Here is a 17680-nt window from a genome sequence, read left to right on the forward strand (position 1 = left end):
GGAGGACAATGTAATCTCGTTTTGCTTTTAACTTCAGAGCAGTTTACATGATTGTGCCATGGCTGAGGAGCTGCCTACAGACTGCAGCAAAATACAAAAGGAGAAAACCAAAACCAAAAAAGCAGTAACTGAGGCAGATTAAAATGGAACAACAGAAAAAAAAAAAAAAAAAAAAAAAGAGAGAGAAAACCAGTAAAAATTAAATATATACATACATATACCCTCAAAAACAAAGCAGTGCTGAAAATCATACAGAGGTTACCAAAACCACCTTAACTCTGCTCCCTTTTTTTCTTTCCCATGCCCTCCTATCCTCTCCTGCTTCCCAGGTGAAGGAAACCCAAGGCAATTCCAGCTTTTTGGGGGTGAACACGGTGCTACAGCAGTGCTGGCTGATGACTCAGCATCTGTTGCTTTCTTTTCTTATTGCATTGGGTCTGGTGAAAAGACATCCCTGGCTCTGGGGAGCTGGAACTGTCTGCTGTGGGGTGGGGGATGCTGCAGGTGCCCGCGGGGTTTTTTGGGGGGGAATGATTCAGTACCTTGGCAGGATGTGGCTCTCGGGTGGCTGGAAAATGTGTGCAGCACACGTGCAACTCTGATTTCCCCATCAGGGGAAGAGAACCTGGTGGGTTTTGTAGGGAAAACAAAGGAAATTTTCCCTCACTAAACACCTTTAGTGCAATTTCTGGGCTTTTTTACCAAGGAACACCCACAAACATCCACCAACAGGAGCCCTGACCAGACAGATGGCTCCGAGCTGCCTAATGCCATGCTTCACCTTCGGATTTCATAAAAAAAAAATCAATTTCCAGAGGCATCTGCAGGAGGAGGGAGCAGGGCCAGGGGACAGAGGATGCGCAGGGCACGCCCTGGGCTGCGCTGTCCGCGGCGCACGCGCCTCCAGCGCGCTCCCGACGCCCCATTGATCCCCCTGGCTCCTGCAGTCTGATCAATTTTGCATTCAGAGCAGAGCCAGAGTGAATTTATTACTCCTAGGAAAGTTCCCAGCAGAGAGGGAGGTGGATCTACGGGGGCAGAGCCCAGGGTTGCAGCAGTTTTCCAGTCGCCCCTTCCCACGCTGCTTCCCCAGAAGGTGTCGGGCACCTGATTTAAGAGCAGCGGGTCCAGCTCTGAGGGTGACACGAGTGCTCCTGACATGGTGGCATTTCCCAGAGGCAGAGTTTGGCCCAGATTTTGTTATTTAGATTGCTGGGCACAGAAAGGGGAGGGGAGAAGGAGAAGCAGAGGGCTGAGGTGATTTCAAGCGCGTTCATGACATCATCTCGTCACGCCGAGTCCGTTTCTCAGCCTGGAGCTGATTCCTCCCAGCCAAGGCCAAGAGGACTTTTGTTGGGGGCACAAGGGACAAAGTTACCTTGCAGTGTTCTGGATGCTTTGGCACTCACACATCTCAAAACTCATCTCCCACTGCATTAAGGAAAACGTGTCTCCCCCAGTTGGCACAACTGTGAAACCAAGTCCTGTCTGACACCTCCCTGAGCGCCAGGAGCTCACACAGAGAGCCAGGAGAAGCCTCCTTCCATCCCCATTCCAGGGTCAGCATTTCCTACAGCCCTGATAAACAGAGGGGACTTTTCTATTCCAGAAAAATCTGGACTCCAGGAAGATTCCCTGGCTTGTTTTATACTCAGCATCCACGCTCAATCTCTAGCACCAGGAACTGCAGGAAATTGAGCCCAGGAAGGACAAAAGAAGAGAGAAAACTCTTCAGCTCATGGTTCTCCCTGGAAAGGATGGGTAGCAGTAAGGGAATGCTGCTTCCTTAAGCTGGGAGGGGAGGGAATTATGAGACCTCTCACTGCTTTTAGTTCTCTCTTCCATGGACCCCAGTCTGTAATTTAACACCTTCCCTGGAATATTTTCCTGCCTCCTCTAAAACATCTGGGTAGAGGTTATGAACTCCAGTGTGGTTCCTGCTGCAAAAAAAAAAGAAGGGGATACCATGGAGCAAGATGGCAAACGTTGTTCAATTAGTCAGGAACTCGTTTGTGCTTAATGACCTTTATGATCGGACTCAGTTTCTGGAAGATGGAGCTCAGACATGGATATAAATACGGCTTTGAAATAAAATCTCTGTTCCTACACCCAGAAGAATTCTGCAATAATTCCCGCCCAGAGGTTCCAAACCTGAGGTCCCATCTCACTCCCTCACCCCACATTCCATCACAGTTTTGCTCTTTGCAGCCAGGACCATCCACAGCACCTTGATGGGATTTTTTTTCTTGCTTATTTTTTCTACTCCTGCCTCACACAGCCCCTCCTGAGGGTATCCTGGGATTGGCTCTAAAACTGCCTCCTTCCCACCAGGATTTTTATGCAGACAAATGAAATGTAAAGCACGACCAAAGCAGGCGGGCAGCATTTCACATTTCACACCTTGACCTCTCCCAGGCACAAACCAGTCCCCGCAGCTGCGAGAGACACTGAAAATAGAGTCAGGTCAAATATAACTGGGGTGAGCTTCACACAGAGCACATCTCACACCGGGCTGAATCCAAAACACAGCCAAATCACATCCTGCTCCCTCATTCCAAACAGCTCTTTCAACCTGCAAAATGAAAATGATCGGGTTTGCCCAAATCCCATTGTCTGCGCTCGTCTCCACTTCCCTCCGTGTCCAATTCCGCAGACAACCAGAAGAGGGGGATCACATACAGGACTGACCAAAAGGTGACTTTAGCACCAGAAGCCGTTTTCCTTTAACAGATTTTTTTATTAATTTAAATTTGCCCTTTCCCCACTCTAATTCCCACTGGTGACCGGGGGAAAAAAATCCCCTCCTCTCCAAGAATCCCATGTGAACAAAGCTGCAGTCAGTGAGGCGAGGTGGTAACAGAGTAATTTATGGTGGTTTTAGGAGGAAAAGTGTGGGTTTAAGTGAAATCACACTAAATTAAAAAGAAAAAAAAAAATACTTCCTGAGAAGAGGTAATAGTGGAACAAAAAGGAATAATAATGGAAAATAATGGGCCTCTGAGCAGCTCTTGTGGACCTGATTCAGGTTCCACAAGTTCCAATAAAGTAGCAAAATGCTGACAAACAGCCTGGCTGGTGCAGAAATCACATCCATTCTTCTTTTTGTTAATTTTGGAGGGAGAAACAACAACGCAGCACACAGAGAGAACAGGGCAGAAACTTCCCCAATCCTTCCTCAAGCAGGGGAGAAGCCGAGCCCTGGAGTGGCCTGGATTTCACATACCCCACAAGGAGCAAAAGTCTCAAATTATCCTGCCAAAATCCTGGAATTCAAGGGAAAACCTTGAACTCTGTGGTCATTAGGAGACAATTAAGAATTGATCAGCTTTCCCTGCCCCGGGCTGCAGCCTCACAAGTCATCCTTCCCCCTCTGCTGCCCTGCACCTGCCCCACACCCATCCTCCTCACTCGGGCATTCCAGGACACCCTGCAGCTGCCAAATCCCTGCTTTTCCAGCATCCCCAAATTCTCACTTGCAGCAGTGCACCCCCGATTCCCTAAAGGCCACAAAAGAGTGCAATTCCTGGTTTACAGGGATTTGTCTTTCTGGATTTGAATGCTGAATTCAGCGGATTCTGGCACCAGAGGGAAGTGGATCAGGCACCCAAATCCTGTAGGCTGCCACACAAATCCTTGCCATTGTCCCTCATTTTTTCCCCCATCCCTTCTGGCAGGTTGATGCAATGCATTACCACACAGCAGATTAAAAAAACAATAAAAATCCCCCCCCCCCCCAAAAAAAAAACCAATTTATTTAGATGTTGTGGGCCCGATTTACATCAAAAACCGAGGAGGGATTGACGCTGATTTAGCCAAGGTGGGACCCAGGTGTTGCCCAAGAAAACCTACCAAAAAAAAAAATGAAATCTATTTTCCCTGGCTTACTTTCACAGAAGAAAGAAACCAGCTTCAGAAATAATCCAGGCAGACCCCTGGGGAGTAGGAGGAGGAATAAAAAAAAAAAAAAAAAAAAAAAAGAAAAGAAAAAAAAAAGAAAAAGAAGGGGAAAAAAAAAAAAAAAAAAAAAAAGCAAAGCAAAGCAAAGCAAAGCAAAGCAGGCTCCTTCTGGTGTTCCCAGCCTGGGGGAAGGAGGGGGCGAGTCTGGCTGGGAAGGGCCGAGCCCAGGGAGCCGGGGCGGGATGGGGCACACCCGCTAACCCCGGACAATCGGATGAGCAATCTTTGTCGGGAACAAAAGACATCTGCTGAGCGCGACAGGAATTGACGGGGAGCAAGGACAAAGGCAGGCAGCATCGCATGTCGGGCAAGGTGCCAGGGTCAACGGCAAGCCCCGCGCCCGATGGCTCGGGAGGGATCAATAATGCTAAAGAACCCCGCGTCTGGCTCGCCCGGGGAGCGAATCGCTGCAAATGCGCTCAGAGCTGATGGAAAGCCCTCGTGTGACACCTCGGCAGCGCTGCCGAGCTCCCCGCGGCTGCGGGGATTCGCGCTGGGGAGCGTGGCTGGGTGAGACCCAGCTGGCCTTGGGCACCCCGCAATGTTTAGCTCGGGTTTGGGGAGGCACACGAGGAGTGCCCACGCGGAGAGGCTGTTTAACAACAAACCCCACTTCCCAAAACGCCCCCTCACCATCAGAGCCTGTCGCAGCTCCTAAATGTGCATTTCTCTGCGTGTGCTCACCCCCACCCAAATTACCCATCACTAACCAGGGGCGAGGCAGGTGCTGGAAGAATAAATGGCTGTGCCACGAGGAATTGGAGCCTAAAATTTGGGATGCTCCTCCTTCAAGTCCCTAAAATGCCTTGTTTAGCCTTTCTCAGGCCACCTTTCCCCTCCGTGCCTCAGTTTCCCTTATGTGGGACAGGATTGATGCATCCTGTGAGAGGAATACTCCTGGAAAATAGGACAGCCCCTGATATTCCAGTAAATAGGCCAGGCAAGAACCTACATTTCCATGGGAAGAATTGGTTTAACCCAATTATTAATACACCATTTACTCAGAATTAACTGCAACTGAAAAGCAGCAAACTCCTAAGAGGTGATATTTCAACAGGTCCTTCCTTTTCTCCAGGACAGACTCGGCCTCAGGATGGTTTTACAAATCATCTTTACTCAAAATGCTTCAGTTATTTCCACCTCTCGTTCCAAATTGGCAGGTGATAGCATTATCTTTTGGGATGATATTTGGGAGAAGAACAAATCTCCCTCCTTATTTCAGATTTCAAGTCAGGTTATCCCCCTCAGCTCCTCCCTTTGTAACGTGTGTGACCACCTGTACTTCAGCACATCATGGAAAAAAAAAAAACCAAACAATTCTTTTTTTTTCCCCTACAAAAGCTATGGAAAGATCCCTTGCCTCTTGGAAACATTCTAAAATTCATCATGTTTCATACTTTAAGATTTTTTTAAACTATATTTTCCTCATAAAAACCACTGGCTCCACTTGAGAAAATTCACAAAATATATATTTTAAAGTTTCATTTTCTACTTTTTAACTCCACATCTTTCAGTCCTAAAGACTCCTATGTGCATCTTTCTGTGCATGTTCAACACTTCAGTCCACCTTGACAATTCCTGGAATTCTAACGTGGATTTTTTCTGTTAGATGGCACAGCACTATAGGGAAAACAACAATTTCAAATCCATCAATGAATTCCAACGAATTCAGCCCAAGAAATCCAGGAAAGGGAGGCAATGCAGAGGGAGGCACTACTCAGCAATCCCCATCTCAGGAATTAAATGAATAAAAGCAATCTGAAGCAAAGAGGAACAGAATAGCAGAGCACACATTTCCACTTCCCCTGGCATCTCCCTCTCTCAATCATCTAAATGGTTCATTTAACCTGCTCCTAAGTGCCCCTGTGGAAAAAAAAAAAATGCAAATTTTCATCCAAGTAAAAATGACTCATCACTTAAACAGGAGGATCTTCACCCAAGTCAGCAAAGAAGTGAAAAGTGAAATTAGGGACGCAGATAAGCCACAAAGCCACGAGCAAAGCTGAGTCTACATCAAAGAGCAGCAGAGAAAACCCAGCTTAAAAATGGCTATGAGTGCCAGAAAGTCACGTCTTGGCCTGAAAGATTCCACACTTCAACACCAAAGCACCACCAAGCCCAGATTTCTGCGACCTGCAGCAAAATCCCTCCTGTGCGAGGGCGTGTGCGGGGTGGATGAGGAAGGCAATGTTGGGATTTCCCCTCTCTGGTTTCCTGTTTCCCCATCCCAGACTGGTTTGGGTTGGAAGGGACTTAAATCTCACCTCATCCCACCCCTGCCATGGGCAGGGACACCTCCCACTGGCCCAGCTTGCTCCGAGCTGGCCCTGGACATTTCCAGGGATGGGAAACACCACGGACAGCCTTGGCCATCCATCCACATTTCTCTGCCCTACAAGCAGCTGAAATCCAGGGCTTTTTGCCTACAGAAAGGCAGATGAAAGCTGCTCTCCACTCCAGACATAATAAAGCACAAAAACCACCACGCAGAGGCTTTTAGAGAGCCAGGAGGAGAGAAGGAATTAGGAAACCCAACACCAAAGAGGCCCCAGCAGCACTCGGAGCTGGGTGAAGCCTTTCAGGCCGAGCCAGCCCGAGCACAAATATTATTATTATTTATCATATAACACCTGGGATTGCTGCGTTTTCTCTTCACCCACAGCCACCTCCTGGAGCACTCACACTGCCACTGTCCCTGTGCTGGCCTAGTTTCCCAGCTTTCTTCTATCCAGGTAAATACAGAGGCCCCATCTCAGAGGCAGCTGAGTACCTATTATACCCTGCTGCTTCTCCCTTGCACTTATCCTATTATGCCATTACAGCTGCTGTGGGGTCGGCTGTTTTCTATTTTGTGACATAATACTGTGGGCCCAGGTCCCCCCCTCCCTGTCCCCAGCGCACAGGAGTGCTGGTAAAGAGCCCTTCAGGTGGCAGCAGGCAGGGCCACCAATGTGTCACCAACAGGATCCAGGAGCTGCTCGCTCCCACAGATGCTGCACTGCCTCCCTTTTATCCAGAAATCACCTCCTGGGAAATATGAAAAGGCAGCACCTACCCAAAAGAGCAGCCAACAGCAAATAAAGGCACTGCAAATGTGCAAATAGAGACAACCTGGAGGCCTAGCAGGATGGATAACCCCCCTCTCTGCCTTTTAAGCAGAGGGAAATATCATTTCAGGGCTTGTTTTCTCACTTCTTTCCACCCCCTGCAGCTGAAGGTACCTGAGCCCTGAGCAGCAAAATGGGAAGTAAGCAGTGCCACGGACTGAGGGTTCTTTTCCATCCCCTGGGCTCTTTGTGCAGGGGAATTTTGGTGACTTTTTGTCCTTAAAATCCCCACTGATACTTTTGCTGCTGGAGAAGAGTCAAAGTGGCCTCGTGAATGCTCTGCTGTGGTCACTGGGTCCAGCAGGAGCTTCTTGTGCCACTTTGAGCCACTGACCTTGAGAGTTTGGAGCCCGTTGGGCACCTGAGGCTGGGATAAATTCCAGTTTACAGCCAGCCCAGGACACGGTGGACGGTGAAGAGCTCATCAGGAGGAGCTCCAGCCAAATTCAAACAGGACAGAAGGACTGGACAGACCCCCAGGAGCTGGGGCAGGCAAGGCTCCAGCCTTTCACCTCTGCCTGAACAAAACATACCACAGGGAAGGGAGGTGACCTGCAAAAAGATCACACAGTCCCTGTGAGCCATCCCATAACTATCCAAGGCTTTTTACTTCTATTCCTACACGTGTAGAAAGCACCAAGCACAACGAGGGGGTGATTTACTCAGCCAGGGGGGGATTTACTCAACCAGGAGGTGATTTACTCAGCTCAAGCATCAACAAAGAGTAAAAAACTTTGAAAGCCGTGGGAATTAACTGCCTCTAATTAATGCCATCTCCTGAGCTGAAGCACTGTGTTATTTTTAAGGACAGGTTCCTAAATCTCTTTTTTTAAATTGCTGTTTTCAGGAATTCACCTGTGGCCGCAGAGGAGGAACGCTGCAGTGCCACCACATCCAGATCCCAGCTGCTCCAGTCCCAAGCCTTGGCAACAAGTGCAGAGCTCCTGGATCAGTGCTGAGACCATGGCCAAGGAAAAAAACAAGCACATTTCTACCCCATTTTAAACCACAAAATAACTGCAAAACAGCTTAATTATCAATTAGTTAGGACTTTTTGTCAATTTGTTTTTAATAAGAATATAAATTATATCCTAACTATTATGTTGTGTCCATAGCTGCTGTTCTGGTTATAGCTGAGCTGCTTATCTGAGCAAAGGAAGAGATTCAAGTTGATGAAGAGCAAATTCTGGTTTTTTTTTTTTGCTACTTCTCCAACTTTAAAGCCAGGCTGCACTAATATATAAATAAATCAGCAAGGCTAATTCTTAATTCTGAAGAATATGGGAGATCCAGAGTCAAAGGGAACCAGAAAAGCATGAGAAGAAATTGCAAAGGGGAAGGAAGGATGTTTGTGGTACTCAGGGGCTTCTGCTCAAACCAGCCCCATCCCTGAGCTCACTGCACTCAGTAAACTCAATAAAATAAAAACAAAGTCCTTCATCATCTCGGGGAAATTAATTACCCCCCATCTGCCAGGGCCACACAACTCATGGGCTGAGGGATTCCTGGAGCTCCTCCTGTGGGTGCTCCTGCCGACCAAACCAGAATGTGACTCCACTCTCCAGGAAAACTCAATAGGAAATGAAAGCTGGTGACCTGAGAGTGCCTTTCCTGGCACAGCTCAGGCTGGGGGCAACAGCCACGCAGAACACGAGATCTCTTTGCTGAGAGGAATCACCCAGAGTTTGGTGACTTTTAAAATACTGAGGTTGCCACAGGGAGCTCACTTTGTACTGTTTAGGGGCTGAGTTCTGCCAGCAGCTTCTTGTTTAGAGAGGTGAAAACCCCACTGTTAATAAGTCAAGGTAGGATCATCCACATTTTGGGAAGAGTTTGACCCAAAATTCCATTGGAGCTCCCTGAAAGGCTCCCAGAAGTTTGTTGGCTGTGAAATCAGCTTCCAGTCCAGGATCCAGCCCAGCATTCCTATCTTGAATTTTCCCCACAAACTATTTAATTCTGTTTAAACATCCCAGCTTAAATTGTACCTGACAGAGATCCTGACACAAATTTCCTCATCTGTGTTTCTGGTTTGCACATGCTGCCAGTGTCCGTCAGCCTTTTCCTAAAGCCAGAATCACTTCCCAAGATTTGGACTTCACTGAAATCCATACAGAAATCACCAAGAACAGATTCACAACTTAACAGTAATTCCATAATTTTCCATAAAATCATATATTCCTTTGCAACTACTGTAATATCCCTGTTCTAGAGCCTGTGGTTCATCCCACTGGACTGAACTGATGTTACAACAGGGGACAAAGCAGCAAGAGATGAGAATTTGGGTTGTTGTTTCTACTACTCTTGTAAAAACCCAGTGAGCATCATCATCAATGCCCATCTTTAGGGTGGATTAGTTCATGAAGATGTCTGAAGTCAGCTCCTCTTAAAATCAGCCTGGGATGTCAGAGAAATGAAATTATTTTAGTAGTTCATAAGGTTTCAATCTCCCAGAGTGCAGTCCGGGGCATTTTCGGTTGTTGGTTTGTCATAGCTGCTTTGTCCAGCTGTCCCAGGACTGGTCCAGAGTTAAACCAACAATTCCTTCCAGCCTGAGCTGCAGGTTCCAAGTCTAAAAGCCAAGACAGAGCCAAGTTCCTCTGGGATTTGGGCACTCCAGCGATGCATGGAATCATTAAGGTTGGAAAAACCTCAAGTCCAAGCTGTGCCCAATCCCCTCCGGAGCTCTGAGTGCCACGTCCAGCCCTTCCCTGGACACCTCCAGGGCTGGGCACTCCAAACCTCCCTGGGCAGCCCCTTCCAATACTTAACAACCCTTTCCATGGGGAAATTCTGATTCCACCCTGAGCCTGCCCTGGCCCAGCCTGAGGCCGCTCCCTCTCCTCCTGTCCCTGTCCCTGGGATCAGATCCCAAATCCCTCCTGGCTGTCCCCTCCTGTCAGGAGCTGTGCAGAGCCACAAGGTCCCCCCTGAGGCTCCTTTTCTCCAGGCTGAGCCCCTTCCCAGCTCCCTCAGCTGCTCCTGGGGTTCCAGACCCTTTCCCAGCTCCGTTCCCTGCCCTGGACACTCTCCAGCCCCTCCAGGTCCTGTTTGCCCAGACTGGACACAACACTCGAGGTGTGACCTCACAAAGGGACAATGCCCTCCCCGCTCAGCATGGCTCCATGGAGAGAGCTAATTAACCTGGCATAATTAACCTCTGCATCCACACCAGCCCTGCTCTGAGCATCCCAGCCGAGCCATTTCCAGTTTGTTCTCCCCACCTCAGAGCCCCCCCAGCCAGTGGAGCTGAGTTCAGGGCTCAGACCCAGCTCAGCGGGCAGCAAATGTGGTCCCTGGGGAGGCTGGGGGGGAGACAAGCCACAAATTCCTGGTTTTGTGCAGGAAGGGGCAGGACACAGCTCACAGCACTGCCAGGAAAAGGGGACACACATCAGGCACATTCCAGCGGTCCCACAAGCAGCTGAACTCACACAGAGCTTCTGTGACTTCAGCTGGACCTGCCACAGCAGCACAGACACGTGTGGCAGAAGTGTTGGTGAGATTACTGCTCAATCAGGGAGCAAATATCTCTTTATATGGATAGAGATGTACTGATTAAATAGATAAATAGGTGTATTTGATAGATATGTTTCTACAATTAAAATATATAATATTATGTACAGCGAATACATATTTGTTACAGATCAGCACAGCCAGCCCACATATGATCTGTACATCGAGGGGAAGCTCAGCCTGAGATCCTGTTCCAAATTAAAAGCAGCTCTGCTGCAATTAATCACAGCCTGGTTGATGAAGCACACACTGAAAGGACAACAAGAATTCTGGGAAGCTCAGCCTGTCATCTGCAGCCACAACAAGTCTGCTTTAAACCTCAGGACAGCGAGGGTTTGTCACCCAGCCCCTGGTCTGAGCTGCTCTCAACACTGGCCCCAAAGCAGATGGCCCAGAAGGTCCCAAAATATCATTTACAAAAGTTTTGATTTCTCTATCACAAAATTAAATAACACCCATCCAACTGGCTTTGAACACTAAACTCTCACTATTTTTATTTACCATGGTTTATTAATGACTGAGTTCAACTATAAATCTGATTATTTACCTCCTTCCCTCTAATTCCTTCCATTCTGTGCCTCCCCATTCCATTTTCCCCTTTGCACCCACTGCACCTCCAAAAGTTGAGTCACCCCTGGAAAGTTCACAAAGCTCTGGGATCATCTTAAATCACGTGAGATGACACACAAGTATTCGTGCTTCTTCCAGCAGTTTTGAAAACTTCAGCAAAACTGAACTCTTTCTCCATTTCTTTGCAAGGAGATATTAAAAAAAAACCTCTCCCAGGATTTAACTCACTGAGCTATTACAGCTTTCAATAGAAAAATGTCTTAGTGAAAGACTCCTCATCAGCTTTTGCTTTAAATTAAGGCTTAGATTTTATCTGGGACTGAACCCACTGCTAAACACAGATCTTTTCTCCTTGCTCACAGCTTTGACAGGTGTAAAATAAAAATTAAAAAAAAAAATAATAAAGAGGCTATACATATACTCTAAGGGAATATTAGAATGCAAGAAGAATAAGAATAAAACATCCTATTTATATTTAGAATAGAAATATATTCTAAATATATTCTAATAATGAAGAAATGTTCCATGATCCAGACCTGTTCCCTAAAGTTCCTAAAGCCTCAGAGGGGTGATATTTGCACACTGGAATTCTCCCAGAAAGCCAAATCTGAGCATTTTGCACCAAGAAGCAGAGGCTGAAGAGCCAAGATTGAGTTGCCTGATTTCTACAAGTCACAAATAAAAAAAAAAAAAAAAAAAATAAGACAACCTGCCAGCTGTAATCTCATTTTTGGGATCCCTCCTTCCCCATCACTGTGTGTGGAAAGAGAGCAATAATCCCAGCAGCCAAAAAAAAAGAAGGCAGCTCCAGAGGCTGGGATTTTAGGATTTTAGTAGGAATGGCTAAAATAGATCAGCTAAGGAAAGTTTGGGCAAGTTTCTTCCTGGAGGAGCCCCAAACCTCCAGCTTGTCCTATAGGATCCATACCAGAGATTCTCTGAGACATTTAGGGTTTGATAGAACATTTCTGCTACCTGATATTCTTATATCCTTATTATTATTATAATATTTTAGATTATTATTGCTATTATTACTATTACAATTACTATTATTATGAGATGTTGCCCAATAATTCAAAGAGGGAACACAAGCAGTAACTAAAAAGAAAAAAAATAAAAAATACCCTACTAAAAGATATGCAAATAGAAAAATGAATTTCTGTCAAACAAGCAGACAGCAGCAGTGTGACATTTGCAGATTTCAGGACCTTTAAATACAGGAATATTGTCCAAAGAGAAATAAAAGAGATTAATTTGATCATTTATGTGACTCCACCCAAGGTTCTGAGCCAAATCAGGTGGGAAAGGACCTCAGGAGGTCTCTGGTGCAACTTCCTGGGATCCAAGCAAAATATTTTGGGTTTTATCCCATTCCTCATCCACCCTGTGGCTTCCAGCAAGAGAAAATCCTCCTCTGGTGTTCATGGAATCCCTGAAAGGTGGGAAAGAACCTTAAAAACCATCTAATTCCAGGTCACCTCCCCCCAGACCCTTTGCTCTGGGTAATCACCATCACCATTTGATTTTCCCTCCCCATTCTTGAATTTTAAAACCAACTGGGTGTTTCCTTTTTTTCTGAGCTGCAGATTGCACCCTTGAATCTTTTTTTTTTTTTGTTTAATCACCCATTATTTATACAGAATTCAAAAAGGCATCCCAAGAATAACTAAAAGCTCTTGACATGATGCCTTAACTCAAGCTTATTTCACAACAAAACCAGAAATGAGGAGAAAGAACCATGGTTACAGTGAAAATATCACCCAATTCCTCCAGAGATGGCTCATCCCTCCACAGCCCTGACAAAAATGCAGCTATTTCAGAAGAATAGATCATTTCATGTGGTCTGTGAAATGATAGGGAGGTTTTGGAGGGATTTGCATGTTGAAAAGGTGATGACTTGGCAGAAAACTGGCAGGATTTTCCATGCACAGGCAGGAATATGAACCAGAGATGGAAATCAGGGTGGTTATCAACAGCAAAACAGGGGCAGAGAGAACCAGAAACAATTCTGGAGGAAGAAGAACATGGCTTGCAAGTGGTTTATTGCTCTTAAAGCCAACAGTGGCACATTCCTGAGGGCTTGGGTCCCACCTGTGCCAGGGTTACCTCAGCCACTCCTACCCAGAAAATCATTTGTGACCTCCTCATCTTATTCCTGTGTGGTTTTGCCACATAAAACAGGATGAAGCTGGACAAGAAAATGAAAAGTTGTGAAGGGTGGAAAAGCTACCAAGAGTGCAGAGCTCATTTTGACCTTGATACAGGCCTGAGCAGGCCTCTTCAGCTCACAGAAATCACGGAATGGTTTGGGTTGGGAGGGAGCCTAAAGCTCATCCCACGGGCAGGGACACCTCCCACTGTCCCAGGCTGCTCCAAGCCCTGTCCAGCCTGGCCTTGGGCACTTCCAGGGATCCAGGAGCAGCCACAGCTCCTCTGGGCACTCTTCCCACCCTCCCAGCCAGGAATTCCTTCCCAAAATCCCATCTCAAACTCTCGAAATGCCTCTAAGTCCTGCAGCAACTGAAAAAAGCAACCAGGCCCTAAAAGGTGACACCAGACACGAGCGTCCCTTCTCAAACCATGGGCAAAAAAATGTTGGAAACCCCAAAGAACAGGTGGAAACACAATCTGTGAAATTCCCTTTTTAAACCTGTACCTCACACCCAGGTTGAGTCCTTTGTAGTCAAAGCAAATGTAAAGAAAGAAAATGTAAAGAAAGAAAACAATTTTCAGGAGATGCCCAACATTTCCACCCTGACCACCCAGGCTCAGGAAAATGCATTCCTGTCAATAAAAGTGGGAATTCCATGCACAGCTTGATGAAAGCAATAGAGCAGATTGCAGGTGTATAAATACGAGTGAATTTGTACCACAAATCATCTTCCCACCCAAATCACCTCGTGGCAAAGGGAAATAACTTTCTGAGATGTGAATTGGGACAGATTTGAGCACACGAGGCACTCCTGACACACCAAAAGAGAGCGACTGACCTGAGCTGGAAAGAAAGCAACAACCATTAAAAAATCCTTCTTTCTCTTTCTTGCCAACATTGTCACATGAAAGTTTTCTGCTGGGCTCACTTTCAGAGTTCTGGTTTGGTTAAACTCTGGCACATGCTTTGAATAAGGAGGAGTGAAATCTGCCAGCACAAAGGTGTCTGAACTCAGGGAGGTGCAGCCCGAGCAGGACACGTCCCTGACATCCAACACTTCCACCTGCCATCCACCTGATGCTGTGGCAGCTTCCATCAGATCAGGGGCTGGCCCCGCACACCCCCTGCGTCCTGAATCTTTCCAGCACACAGAGTTAACCACAAATTTGCCCTGATTTCCTGGAAACCAGCATCACCTCACCCATTAGGAGGAGAATTGCCTGGCTGGTGTTTCACCCCACACTTCTCCCACAGCTTCCCCTGCCTGAATGAGTCTCTCCGAGCAGCTTTTCCCAGTGGGATAGAGGAAGATCTTCCATGCCTTATTTCAGACTCTTCCACTTTTAAAGAACCTCTTTTCTACCTGTCAAGCTTTGCTCCTATCAAGGGATCAATTCCATGAACAAGAAGAAGGAAAGCAGTGGCAATCCCCTGGGAAGGTGCTGCCCATGGCATGCAGGGCCCACCTGGACACAAAATTCATGGCAGTGGAATTCTGCTCAGTTCTGGGGGTTTGCAAAGCCCAGAATCACGAAAAGGCAGAGGGCTGCTAATCAGTGATTTAAAGTGGTAACAGGAGATGGATTTGGGATTAGCAAAAGGCTCATAATCCTCAAGGGTTCAGCTTTTCCTGACACAACTCTCTGGGTTTGCTCTTGCTGCATTTTGGATTCTCTAAACCCTCCACAAGTGTGCAATGGCACACTGGCCACTGGCAGGGGTCAAGAACCCTGATTAATGCACCAAATTCTCAGCAAATTTTAATGCAATACAACTTTACTGACACAATTTCTGCATGTGAGAACTCGTAAGGACTCAGCAGAGAAGCTCCAAGCAGGGAAATGGTACTTGCCTGGAGCTCCAGGTGGGATGGAGCTCTGGAGAGGTGAGATCCTCCTCTTCTCCCTTGGGCAGGTCATTCCTGGAGATTTCTGGCCCTGACTCCCAGCTCCAGAAGAATCCAAGTGATCCTTTCACTTTTTCATGAGCAATTCCCACTGAAGTTACTCCTATGAGAGGGGAAAAAAAAAAAAGAGATATATTTATTTCTTTGTAGAATAGAACAGTGAAGGTTGCTCACTGAAATCCCACAAGAAAGAGTGAAATAGGTGCCTGGAACTTGAGCTGACACCACACAGAGCACTTCAACTTCAAATTACAGAACAGAATCTGGGGCAAAAAAGCATTTTCATATCCTCATATTAAAACCAAAGTGAACACAAGCTGTTTTGGTTAATGGAGACAAAATAAATTTTAAAAATTAAACACAGCATAAAGTTATCCCTTCTCCACCTGAAACAGATCAGACTGGAACACCTCTCCCTCTGAATCATCCTTTTTACAGCAAAATTAATCTGTGGGGCTGAATGTTTCTGCCTTTGCTCTGAAAAAACTTCTTTTCCCCCTCTGGCAAACCTGACATCTCAGCCAGCACCACCACACTCCCCTGCCACTCTGGAGTGCCAAATTCCCCCTCAGCTCTAAGATTTCCCTGCCCAGACCTACCTAAAGAAAACACCTCAATTCAAATATTTGTCCCTGGATTTGGAAGGCCAGAGTGGAGGAGGAGGAGGAGGGAGGAGTGGGACTCGGGGTTGGCACCCGTGTGGTGGAGTCACTCAGTGGGCATCTCTCAGCAGGAGTGCAAACCCAGAGCTGTGCCTGCAGAAAGCCCTGCCAGATAAACCCACAGCCTCAAAAAGCAGAGAAATGAGCCAGGCCTGATCCTGATTCATCAGTATTCAGTTGTGGATTCAGCGGGACAGCTCGGAATTTACACTGGAATAAGGAAAAATCAGGATTAGGCACCATCTGTCTCAGAGAGGGAAGCGACCAGAATTGCTCTGCACATTTGAATCCTCTTCCCCCATTTCTTTAATCTCTTGCACGTTCCAGGTTTTCCATTCAGCTCCGGTGACAAAAGATTTTACAAAATGACAGTCCAGATTGAGAGAACAGAAATTACAACCTCTGACAAAAGAGATGCCAAACTTTTTATCAACGATAAGTGCTCCTTCCACGCAGACCCTGGGCTGCAATGGTAAATATAAGGCAGATGTCGAATGGAAATTAAACATTGTGCTCCCAGGGTGGCCTCGGCTGCATTCAGAGCTTGATTTAAAACAAGGCCAGAGTTCTTTCATCATTTCTTCAAAAAAAAAAAAAAAAAGTTTCAAACATAAAGATATTCCAAACAGGCACATACTTGACCTAGAACTTGGCGGTGCAGGACAATAAATGAGTGTAAAAAGCACCGGCGCGGGGGAGAAAAGGCAAAGCGAGCTGTCTGCAGGATGGGCTGGGAGAATTTGGTCCTCAAATCACTTCTGTTTCGGCACCCTGAGAGTTAAGAGGGAACCCAGGTGAAATCTCTTGGCCCCTTTCCTAAATTGCCACCAAAAGCTCTCATTTGGGAGGCTCGGCCAAGTCGATATTCTGCAAGAGAGCCAAAGCAAGCCCAAGCAGTCTGAGGAGAATTTCTCTGTGAGCTTCTTTAAGACTTAAACCATATTTACATGTGTGCAAGCACTCTGCCTGGTATTATTAGACACGATAAAATAGCACGAGACGTTTGCAATGGCTCAGATATTCAGCCTCAAGCAGCACATATTTGAATGGTCTGCAGTGTTTGCTTTTAATAATTTCTGATCATATAACAGCTCAGAACAGCCAAAAGAACACAATAATAGGCTTGCAAAAATTAAACCCCCAGACTGTTAAATATCCTGTACACTGAGGGCAGTGAGGAAAGATTTAAAGATTGAAAGGATGATGCTCAAATTTACAGAAACAGTTTAAAGCACAAACCAAATTGCATTTGCTTCTCTTCCACTTTGTTAATTTTTTTTTTTTTTTTTAAGGCAAGTGAAAAAAATAATGAAAGTGAAACGAGTAAAATATTTATAGCTTGAACACGTAAATATGTTTGCACTCTTCTGAGCGGCCTCCTTTCACGAATAATTTTCTCCTCTCACCAATTTCATCTCAAACGCAGTAAAACAAAAAAAACTTTTGAGGCCATGACTTTGTAACCTCGCTGAAGTTTTGAACACGGGCAGAGCTGGCCTGTGCACGCAAGACAATCAAACACATGCTTAAATGTCAAGTAAACTCCTGTCTATATTCATTTTTTTCCCCCCTCCACCAAAGGAAGAAATTGTGACGAGGTTTTACTTTGAATGCCCTGACAAAGCAGCACTTTCTGGCACGAGCAGGACACTCATCCCCCCTTCATCTCCCAGCACAAGATTCAATCAGCTGAAACACAAACCTCATTCTGCACTGAGAGAATTTTTTTTTTTTTTTTCCCTCCCCAAATAAAACCAACTTGCAAACAGCCTCCCTGGCCTTTTTTAAACCCGTTTTCAATGGCTTTAAA

The 17680-nt window shown here is 46.2% G+C and overlaps 1 long non-coding RNA gene across 1 annotated transcript; it reads left to right on the forward strand.

Annotated features, from left to right (window-relative positions):
* The first annotated feature begins 10109 nt into the window (after positions 1-10109).
* Positions 10110-11047, forward strand: LOC128818069 (uncharacterized). The gene is made up of 2 exons (XR_008440376.1): positions 10110-10563; positions 10711-11047. It is a non-coding gene; the product is annotated as an uncharacterized LOC128818069 (long non-coding RNA).
* The last annotated feature ends 6633 nt before the right edge of the window (positions 11048-17680 follow it).

Source organism: Vidua macroura, chromosome 22 (assembly GCF_024509145.1).
Source record: "Vidua macroura isolate BioBank_ID:100142 chromosome 22, ASM2450914v1, whole genome shotgun sequence".
Classification (NCBI taxonomy): Eukaryota; Metazoa; Chordata; class Aves; order Passeriformes; family Viduidae; genus Vidua; species Vidua macroura.